This window comes from Pseudoliparis swirei, chromosome 18, assembly GCF_029220125.1.
Source record: "Pseudoliparis swirei isolate HS2019 ecotype Mariana Trench chromosome 18, NWPU_hadal_v1, whole genome shotgun sequence".
Taxonomy (NCBI): Eukaryota; Metazoa; Chordata; class Actinopteri; order Perciformes; family Liparidae; genus Pseudoliparis; species Pseudoliparis swirei.
The window spans coordinates 6,033,644-6,043,983 of NC_079405.1; the positions used below are offsets into that span (position 1 = coordinate 6,033,644).

The following is a 10,340-nucleotide window of genomic DNA, read 5'->3' on the forward strand; positions in this document are numbered from 1 at the left end:
GTGATGGCGAGACCGGTCCCTTGAAAACTGAAAACGTGTACGCCGATGGTGACAAGAGCAGCCTGAACTCATTAGTACCGTGACGTTGATTGCTTTTACATTACATGTCATTTAGCAGACGCTTTTATCCAAAGTGACTTACAATAAGTGCAATTCAACCTAGAGTACAAACCAAGAACACAGGAAGCAACACTTCCTCAACTCAGTCGCACCACAATAAGTGCCACTGAAATGCAAATCTGTGTTTTAATCCAGATAGTCGGAAAAGATGTGTTTTCAGTCTCAGGCGGAAGATGTAGAGACTTTCTGCTGTCCTGATGTCACGGGAGCCTGCTCCACCACTGAGGAGCCAGGACAGCAAACAGTCTGGATTTCGAGTGATTAGCTCGAGGTGCAGGAGGCACAAGTCGATTGGCTGTTGCCGAGCGGAGTTAACGTGCCGGGTGTATGGTGTGACCATATCCCGGATGTAGACGGGCCCGATCCGCCCAGAGCACGGTACGCCAGAACCAGTGTTTTGAAGCGGATGCGAGCAGCCACCGTAACCAGTGAAGAGATCAAGGAGTGGTGTGGGTGAATTTCGGGAGGCTGAAGACCAGTCGAGCTGCTGCATTCTGGATGAGCTGCACTGGTCGGATGGCCTTAGCAGGTAGACCAGCCAGCAGGGAGTTGCAGTAGTCAAGGCGTGAAATGACCAGAGCCTGGACCAGAACCTGTGCCGCCTTCTGAGTAAGAAGAGGCCATATTCTCCTGATGTTGTGCAGCATGTACCTACAGGAACGCATCGTCGCAGCGATGTTGGCTGTCAGGGAGAGTTGACTGTCGAGTGTCACCCCGAGGTTCCTGGCAGTCAGGGTAGGGGCCAACACAGAGCTGCTGAAGGTGACAGTCAGGTCATGGGTGGGGGAGCCTTTCCCTGGAAGGAATAGTAGCTCGGTCTTGTCAGGGTTGATCTTCAGGTGGTGAGCAGACATCCACTGAGGTGTTGGTCAGACAGGCAGAGATTCGCGCCGCCACCTGTGTTTCGGCCGGTGGAAACGAGAAGATCAGTTGGGTGTCATCAGCATAGCTATGGTAGGAGAAGCCATGCGAATGAATGACAGAGCTGAGAGAATTTGTGTACAGAGAGAAGAGCAGGGGACCCAGGTAGGAGCCTTGAGGAATCCCAGTAGTGAGAGGACAAGGATCAGACACAGATCCTCTCCAAGTTACCCGTAAGTGCGGTCGTTAAGGTAGGAAGAGAAAGCTGCAGTGCCTGAGATCCCCAGGTCCTGAAGAGATGAAATAAGGATCTGGTGGTTCACGTCAAATGCTGCAGAAAGGTCTAGAAGGATAAGGACAGAGGAGAGAGAGGCTGCTCTAGCAGTGTGAAGCTGCTCAGAGACAGCAAGGAGGGCAGTCTCTGTCGAGTGGCCGGCCTTGAATCCAGACTGGTGAGGGTCAAGAAGGCTGTTACTGTGGAGATAGGAGGACACTTGGCTCAAGATAGCTCGCTCCAGAGTTTTGGAGAGAAAAGGAAGAAGAGAGACCGGTCTGTAGTTGCTGACTTCAGACGGGTCGAGCGTGGGTTTCTTCAGGAGAGGGTTGACCCTCGCCTCCTTCAGAGAGTTGGGGAAACAGCCAGTTGAGAGGGAGCTGTTAATAAGATGGGTGAGGAAGGTCAGAAGGTCAGGAGCAATAGCCTGAGAATGGGAGACGGACGGGGTCAAGGGCGCAGGTGGTCGGTCGGGCGGAGGTCACCAAGCTAAGAACTTGATTGGGAGACAGGGGTGAAAGAGGAAAGAGAGGGGATGAAGAAGTAGTGTTGGTGAGGTGATAGAAGATGGATTAGTAAAGGAGGAGCGATGTCACTATCTTGTTTGTAAAATAGTGGACAAAGTGGCTTGGCAAAAGGGTGGAAGGAGGAGGGAACAGGGGATCAAGGAGGTTGGAAAAGATAGAGAAGAGTTTTGGGGTTAGAGAAGGAAGACTGAATTTTGGTCAGGTAGAAAGAGCTTTGGCTGCAGATATAGAGGAAGAGAAGGAGGAGAGAAGAGATTGATGAAGAGCAAGTCTTCCGCTTGATTCGTTTTCGCCATTTTCTTTCCGTCGCTACCGCAGGGTGGCTCTCTCGGCGCGCACCAAGTCCGACAACCACGGAGCCGGAGAGGATTTCAGAACCGGTCGTGTCTTAAAAGGACAAAGAGAATCAAGAGATGAAGACAGGATAGAGAGGAGAGTGTCTGTGGCAGAGTTAGGCTGCATAAGTGAGAAGGAGCCAGTTGAGGGGAGAGCAGATAGGACAGAGGAGGCCAGGGAGGAGGGACAGAGGGTGCGAATGTTGCGCCGTACAGGTGCAGAATCTGTAGATATGGGTGGGTTGTCAGTACCAGAGAGCGAGAGAGAGTAAGAGATGAAGAAGTGGTCAGAGACATGGAGAGGAGTTACAGTGTGGTTGGAGGTAGAGCAGTTTCTAGTGAAAATGTAGTCAAGGTGGTTGCCGGCTTTGTGAGTGGGAGGGGAGGGACTGAGTGAGAGGTCAAAGGAAGACAGTAAGAGTACCCAGATAGCAGCTGATTCCGGGGCGGATCCGCCCTCAGGTCGCTAGATCCGCCCGCAGGTCGCCACAGGTCGCTAGATCCGCCTCAGGTCGCCAGATCCGCCATCAGGTCGCCGCAGGTCGCTAGATCCGCCCGCAGGACGCTAGAGCCGCCCGCAGGTCGCTAGATCCGCCCTACCGCACTCGGTTTGGTTTATGTGAACCGGATCCACCCGCATCTGCATCCGGTTCACGCACACAGCGGCGCGTTGTTGCGCTCAGTCGATCGCGCGTAGTATTGGTAGATCGCATGACATAAAAAGAAATTGGCCCGCCCCTGTCACTTTTCTATAGCGCCACATTACAGCAGAAGCACGCCATTTCTGTCTCTACGTGTCGCGTTAACAGTCCTCTGCCCGCCGTCTCGCGGCGCTGCTGGAGCTCCCGACACCGGTTTGCGCCGCATCGGGACGGACGGAGCAAAGAAAAGTCACTAGCACCACCCCCACCCCGTCAACAACTCTTCTAGATTCGGTCGCCATGGCAGGTGAGCACACTTACTAGCCCCTCCCCCCGTCGGGCGATCGCTCTGACTTGGTCACATAATAAGTAGCTCGTGCATGCTGAAAAAGTGTGAGCACCCTGAATCGTTGCTCCTCTGACTTCTACTCGACTTTCCAAACTGGAATTTTCAAACCTGCAGCTCTTTGCACCAGACATATTACTTAGTTAGGTGTTGAATTGTGTTGCTACTGTCGAATTATGGCTATTTTCGAACTATCTCGTTAGGGTTAGGTGAGCTATCTTCTGCAGCTACGCTGAATTTTCAGTGGTTCTTGGGTTGGAGCTAAGTATACTTAGTATACTTAAGCTCCAACTCAAATGCGCGATTGAAGCTGGGCAAGGTAATAACGAGGCGCTAGCTCACGAGCTAATAACGAGGAGCGCTTAGCTCACGAGCTAATAACGAGGCGCCAGCTCACGAGCTAATAAGGACGCTTAGCTAGGGTCACAGGCTAATACGGAGCGCCAGCTCACGAGCTAATAACGAGGCGCTAGCTCACGAGCTAATAACGAGGCGCTAGCTCACGAAGCTAATAACGAGGCGCTAGCTCGCAAGCTAATAAAGATGGCCAGCACAAACCTGTTTTTATTTAATTGTATGTATTGAGTTCTCAACACATAATTTACTATTTGAAATGTCATCCTCAGTTTTACAGAAGTGTTCATCAGGACTCGATCTCTACAATTCAGGTAAGCATGTCTTTTTGGAGGAAGTTTTCACAGCAACTTAAAGACACATTTGAGGGAATTGTATAACCTGTTTAACTTTAAAATGACCAGATTTGTTTTAATCCATTAAAATACTATCTTAATGTACAGCGTAGTGTTTTATTAAAACATTTTATTTTTGTTTGTTTTAGATAAAATGAACAGAAAGACTGGGCTTGTCTCCAACTCCACCATTAGACGAGGGTCCGCCAAGATGTTCAAAAAGACTTGACCAAATTAGGGACGATCGCAGATAGAACTGCCTTCAACTGACACCAGAGAGGAACATGTAGATGTCAGTGGGGAGTCTTTGAAAGTATAAATTGTACAGAAGATGCAAATTGTCTGGACACTACAACTGGATTAGGCTTTAGTGAGGAGGGTGCCATGGAAGTAGAAGCAGATATAATTGATGGTTTTGCCTTTGTGGCCAGTGATGGGCAGTCTGATCGCCTGATTCTGAACAGTCTGATGAGCAACTTGAAACCTTGTCCCTGTCTGCAAGTATTTCTAACTGGGCCACACACTTTGGCATTTCTTTGGTTGCTTTGACAGCACTATTGGGCATACTTCGTATTTTCCATTCTGACCTTCCAAGGGATGCCAGGACTCTTCTTGGGACTAAACTTAAATACTCCATCTTGGAAAAGGCTGGGGGTCAGTACCACTATTTTGGTATTTCTTTCGCTGAGAAACACTGTCAAATTATGTGCATGCACTAGCAGACAGTTTCATTTTGAAGTTGCAAATATATAGATGGACTTCCTTTATTCAAAAGCTCTAGTCTGCAACTGTGGCCCATCCTTGGTCTGCTATTGAATGTTCCCATGAAAGAACCAGTCGTAATAGGTTTATTCTGTGGACCAAAGAAACCCAGCTCAGCAAAAGAGTTCCTTGAAGATTTTTGTTACAGAGTTGCAACAGCTTGAAAACGGTTTTGATATAGAGGTAAGACATTGAAGCTTCAACTGGACACAGTCATTTGTGACACACCAGCCAGATCATTTGTTAAGAATACAAAGAACCACAATGGCTACCATGGTTGTGACAAATGTATGCAGCCTGGGAAATACATTAACAGACGCATGACATATCCATGTACAGACTTTGCTGTAAGGACTGACGAATCGTTTGAAAACATGGTAGATGAGCTTCATCATCATGAGGCCACATCCATTTCTTGGCAGCGTGTCGGCATGGTTTCGCATTCCCTTTGGATTACATGCATTTGGTTTGTTTGGGTGTTGTTAGACGATTGCTACACATCTGGCTCAGGGTCCTCTAATTTTCCGAATGCCTGCAAACATTGTTGAAAGAATGTCGGCAAAATTGATAGAAATGCGTCCCTATATTCCTGTGGAGTTTGTCGAAAACCTAGATCACTACGAGAATTGGATCGGTGGAAGGCAACAGAATTACGCCAGTTTCTACTGTACACAGACCTGTCCATACTAGGAACCTTTCTGGACAGAAATATGTACAGCAATTTCATGCTACTCTTCTCTGGTATTGCCATTTTAGTCAGTCCTAGACTATCTAGTAATGCATAGTATGCACACACACTACTTTTCGATCTTTGTCAGTCACTTTGGTGAGATATATGGCAAAGATCAAATCGCTTATAATATCCACGGTTTGGTTCATCTGGCAGATGAAGTTCAACAACATGGTTGCCTTTCGACTCATTCTCTGCATTTCCGTATGAAAGTTACCTTCACACGCTGAAAAAGCTTGTCAGAAAACCAGAGTTTCCCCTTGCACAAATTATCAGACGATTGTCAGAGAAAAGAAGACCAGACCCCTTTAAATGTTAGCCATTTAAAAACCACACTTTGTTGGACCACTTGTAGGTGGTATGTCAGTGAAAGCACAGTATGGTGAAATGGCCCAGACAAGTGGACTGTTAAAATTTCAACCGGGGATAATGTTTTTGTCATTGGAAATGAAATTTGTTATATACATAACATTGTAGAATGCAATGATGGAGTGTATGTGATATACAAGGAGTGTTCAGAGAAGTCTTTGTTCTTCACTTGTACCTTTCAACTCTGACTATTTGAATATTCATAAATTGTCCAACCATCTGATCCATTTAAGCAAATGTTAAAATGTCAGCGCTTGTTCAGAAAATGTGCTGTTTTGCCTCATCAAGGGATGGTTTTGTGGCTATACCCTATTTCATACGTTTTAGATATCTAATGTGCATTTGCAAAACAAATTGTCGATTTATATGGACTTGGGTGTGTCAATAAAACATTTGTTAAAACTCTTATTTCAAGAAAATCAAGTTCTTAAATGCACAAACACACTAAAGCTAATGGACAAAACATCTTGGCTCTTTTAGCTAAAGTCATAGTTTCCAGGTATACAGTTGGCCTTTACAGTTCTCAGTTGGAAGTTCCACCAAGCAGCACAACTGGCAGTAGTCACTTGAGGCGACCGGACCTATTCTCATGTTTTCCAAATGGTAATTGTCATACTCCTGGTTATAGAGAACTTTAATAGTTGCTAAATTGTTTCTAGTTGCAAAATTGTTTTCAGAAGTTCTTGGAACAGAGTTATATTTCTGTGACTGATGACACTGTTTGTTTCTTTCCTCTGTAATTCAGGATGTTCCATCTGATTGAATTCTTGGACAGCAAAACAGTAGCAGTCGTGCCACAAAGCTGGTACAGTGGTGGTGGCTGCGTTTGGCCAGATTACCCGAGGGATGAAAGGGTGGACAAGGCGGTCCGGTGTCAAGAACCTCAGCCTGACTGGCAGACACATGATGTCAGAATAATTAGATCATGCGGTATGCTAATTATATTAATATTCTAATAATTAGCAGTTTAAACAAATACATAAAAACATTTACCTTATGTTCATATATGGGGAACAACATTTTAATGACATTGTTCTGGTCATAATTCTGTACTTTTCATTGTGTTTTGACTTAATTTTAGATGATTACTTGGTGGCAAGGCGATGGTTAACAAAATATATGTCCTGTGACACATCTGATCTCCATTCAGAAGAGGAGCAATTCCAAAAGGAGAAAGCCAATGCCTGTGTGAGTAAATGTGTATAAATTGTATTCTTTAGAACTCTTTACCTTAATAAAATAAAGTGTCTGTCATTCAATGTTATAGTATGACAAATAATACATTTTTCCTAACTCCATTTCTAGCCATTTTGGGGACTCGGATGCAGACAGCGAGACTGAAAATCGCCACCCCAAAAAAAAAAAGGGTCCAACCACTAGCAGGACAGTTGCCCCTCCTCCACCTATTGCCCCTCCTCCACCTATTGCCCCTCCTCCACCTCTTGCCCCTCCACCTATTGCCCCTCCTCCACCTATTGCCCCTCCTCCACCTCTTGCCCCTCCACCTATTGCCCCTCCTCCACCTCTTGCCCCTCCTCCACCACGGACTTCATCACCAGCAGGACAGCGAACAAGCCATGCAGGGTACACGCCAACCTGGCGAGGGGCGAGGTGTGGTTCAGACACCATTGCCTGCTGCGGTGAGCAACAACTCAAACGGCTATGGGATTCAAATTGAATCTTTAATCATTTCACTTTTACAATGTTAACGATGGTAAATTGATACGAGACATGCAATACACACTGTCACATTGAATCCAAGTGAATATGATTATGACGATTGGATTAATGGAGTTGTATAACACTTGATGTTTCCATATTTGATGTAAAATCTCTCCCTTTTAAATGCTATTCTAATGTTTTTTTTATAGCTGCTCAAGTTCAAATGATGGCCATGCTGAGACGCTTACACAGCAGGTCCATCAATTAACACAGCAGGTCCATCAATTAACACAGCAGGTCCATCAATTAACTTCCAAAATTGACAGCTTTGTTCGCCCCAGCGTGACACAAATGTCTGGTCAAGAAGTGGAGTGGAGAGACCCGTTTCCATTGACCACAATGGAGGAAGTGGACATGTTTGAGCAACAGCTCAAAGATCCAGCCAACGCTTTAATGAAGAAGAGTGTGGTGAGTTTTTGTTTGTTTTAAGAATCTCACGCAAAGCTCATTAAAATCTATTGTATGTCATTAACACTAGATAATACCCTGTTTGATGGTAATGTTTTTAAAAACAATATCAAATATTAATAGTACTTTTTCTATCCATTTTAGATTTCCTCCCTGGGAACAATCGGAGGACATGATGTAAAACGTGCAACGTGGAACATCCTCGCACGCATTTAGTTCACTGATGATGTTGGCAAGTCCATAAATTGGAAAGGGATTAATGGAAAAAATCTTTCAATCTAATGACGCCCAAGACTTTGCTCCTGTAAGTAACTCATATAGAATGAAAACAATTTGATTTCACCCGGATAGGTCTTTTGTGTTCAAACTTACGAATAACCATGTTTCTAAATAAAATGTTTGAATTGCAACTTTATTCTCTATTTAGGTGAATGTTACTCAACTATACCTTTACATAATAGTTATATGATATATTAGCTCTATGGAGTGGAGATGGTCAGCTGCTTCAGGTTCCTCGGGTCAACATCAGCAACGACCACCTGGTCTGCTCACACACAGACAAGGTGGTCAAAGCGCCCAGAAGCGCCTCTTCTTCCTGGAGGAGACTGAAGAAGTTTGGCATGGATTCAGTCATCCTCACCAATTTCTATAGATGCACAATAGAAAGCATCCTGACTGGGTGCATCACAGTGTTGGGAGCTGCACAGCCAAGGACCGCAAGGCCCTATGGTGTGGTCAGGATCATGGAGTTCATCATCGGTAGGGAGCTCCAGCCCTGCAGGACACATACCGCACACGATGCCTCAGGAAGACTGGCAGGATCCTAAAGGACTGCCATCATCCAGCCTTCAGCCTGTTCACCCTGCTGCCTCTGGAAGGCGGTACCAGATCATCCGGTCTCGCACACAGAGACTGGAGAACAGTTTCTTCTGTGTATCTGACAATAAAAGACTTGACTTGACTTGACTATATTTAGCATAGCACACTTTAAGTGCCAGACAGCCACTAGATTTTAGACTGCATGTCTGATTTATGTTGCACTGATATTCATGTGATTTTGTATCTGCTTGTGATTACAGATGCTGTCAGAAAGAATCACTCAACACATGCGTCCACTGACCGACCAGGTTCTTAAGCACGCCATTCGGTGGTTCAACCTGGCAGCAGACCGGGTAGCTCCAGGAGGCCTGCCAGACGTCCCACTGAACAGACTTAAAATATATCTTTTTAAATGTGTGTGTATATAAATTTGTCCTTTCAAATATAAAAAACTGTTTGACATTATTTACGTTTTTCATTTGTTGTTGTTGCATTGATGCATATTTGTTAGCTTGATCTGGCTAAATGAGCCGCTTTATGGAAGGGTCAATATTTTATGAATATCTGCGTAATATTGGCGGGATCCGCCCATCCGCCAATATCGTAATGTCACTGTATATCTGTTCCGGATCGGCGGTGTGTGCATTTAGCCGATCCGGACCCGCTTTGAGCCTTCCGGAGTCTATGGCGGATTGGGCGTGATCTGGAACTGAGTCAGTTTGCTATGTGGGTAGAGATCACATGACTTCTGTCTGGATGTTGAAGTCACCCAGAAGGATGAGCGGGGCCGTGTTCCGAGAAGTTCGACAGGAGGCGCCTAGCTCTTCCAAGAAATTTCCCAAAGAACCAGGGGGACGGGAGAGAACAACAATGTGAAGTTGAACCGATGAGTAACGGTCACAGCATGGAACTCAAAAGTCAGTGGGATAAAGAGTGGAAGCGGTAGGGAGAGAAACACCATTTGGGTGAGATGAGTAACTGCACCTCCACCCCACCAGAGGGTCTGGGTGTGTGGCTAAAGGAGAAGGCAGAGGAGAGAGCAGCCGGGTAGACGTGTTGTCTGCTGTGATCCAGGTCTCAGTGAGAGCCAGAAGTCAAGCGACTGCTCCATGGCAAAGCCAGAGATGAAACCGCCTTGCGCTTTGGCTGACTGACAGTTCCAGAGGCCTCCCGTGACAAGGTGCTGGGTGTGATTAGAACGGGTAGGAAGGATAACCGAGGAGGGTTCCGCACATGAATGAACGAGTCCTATAGTAACTACGAGTAGAGATACGCACAGGTATGGAAAAGACACACATATTCACAAAATGGTGGAATACACAGCCACCATTTAAGACTCCAACGGAAGACTCCTATGTCTTTGTCCTCCAGCCTTCGTCCGATGACGCTTAAAGACCCGATCCGTTATGAGCCAAAAGTTGGTAATTACCTCCAGCCAAGGCTGACACTCACCCCTGCTCGTTGGTATTCAAATGACACCAATTGAAACCAGGTGATGAGCCATTCAATCAGTGAAGATTCAGGTGTCAGTAATCAGGACACACCTCTCTACCAACAAATCCTAAAACAGTACAGACCAACAATCCAGCAGCTCCAAACAACAAATACAACAGTAACTCAGCAGATAAACTAATTTAAAGAAGACACTTAGCAGGATCCAAGTAGTCGGTAGTCTCGCCTCCCAGGTAGAAAATGCACACTGCTAGTCTTGTATTCATAAAAGTAGGAAAACAAATA

The 10,340-nt window shown here is 45.8% G+C and overlaps 1 pseudogene; it reads right to left on the reverse strand.

The window, feature by feature from the left end:
- Nucleotides 1–262: 262 nt before the first annotated feature.
- LOC130207878 (uncharacterized) lies at nucleotides 263–9,774 on the reverse strand (annotated as a pseudogene).
- Between the last annotated feature and the right edge of the window lie 566 nt (nucleotides 9,775–10,340).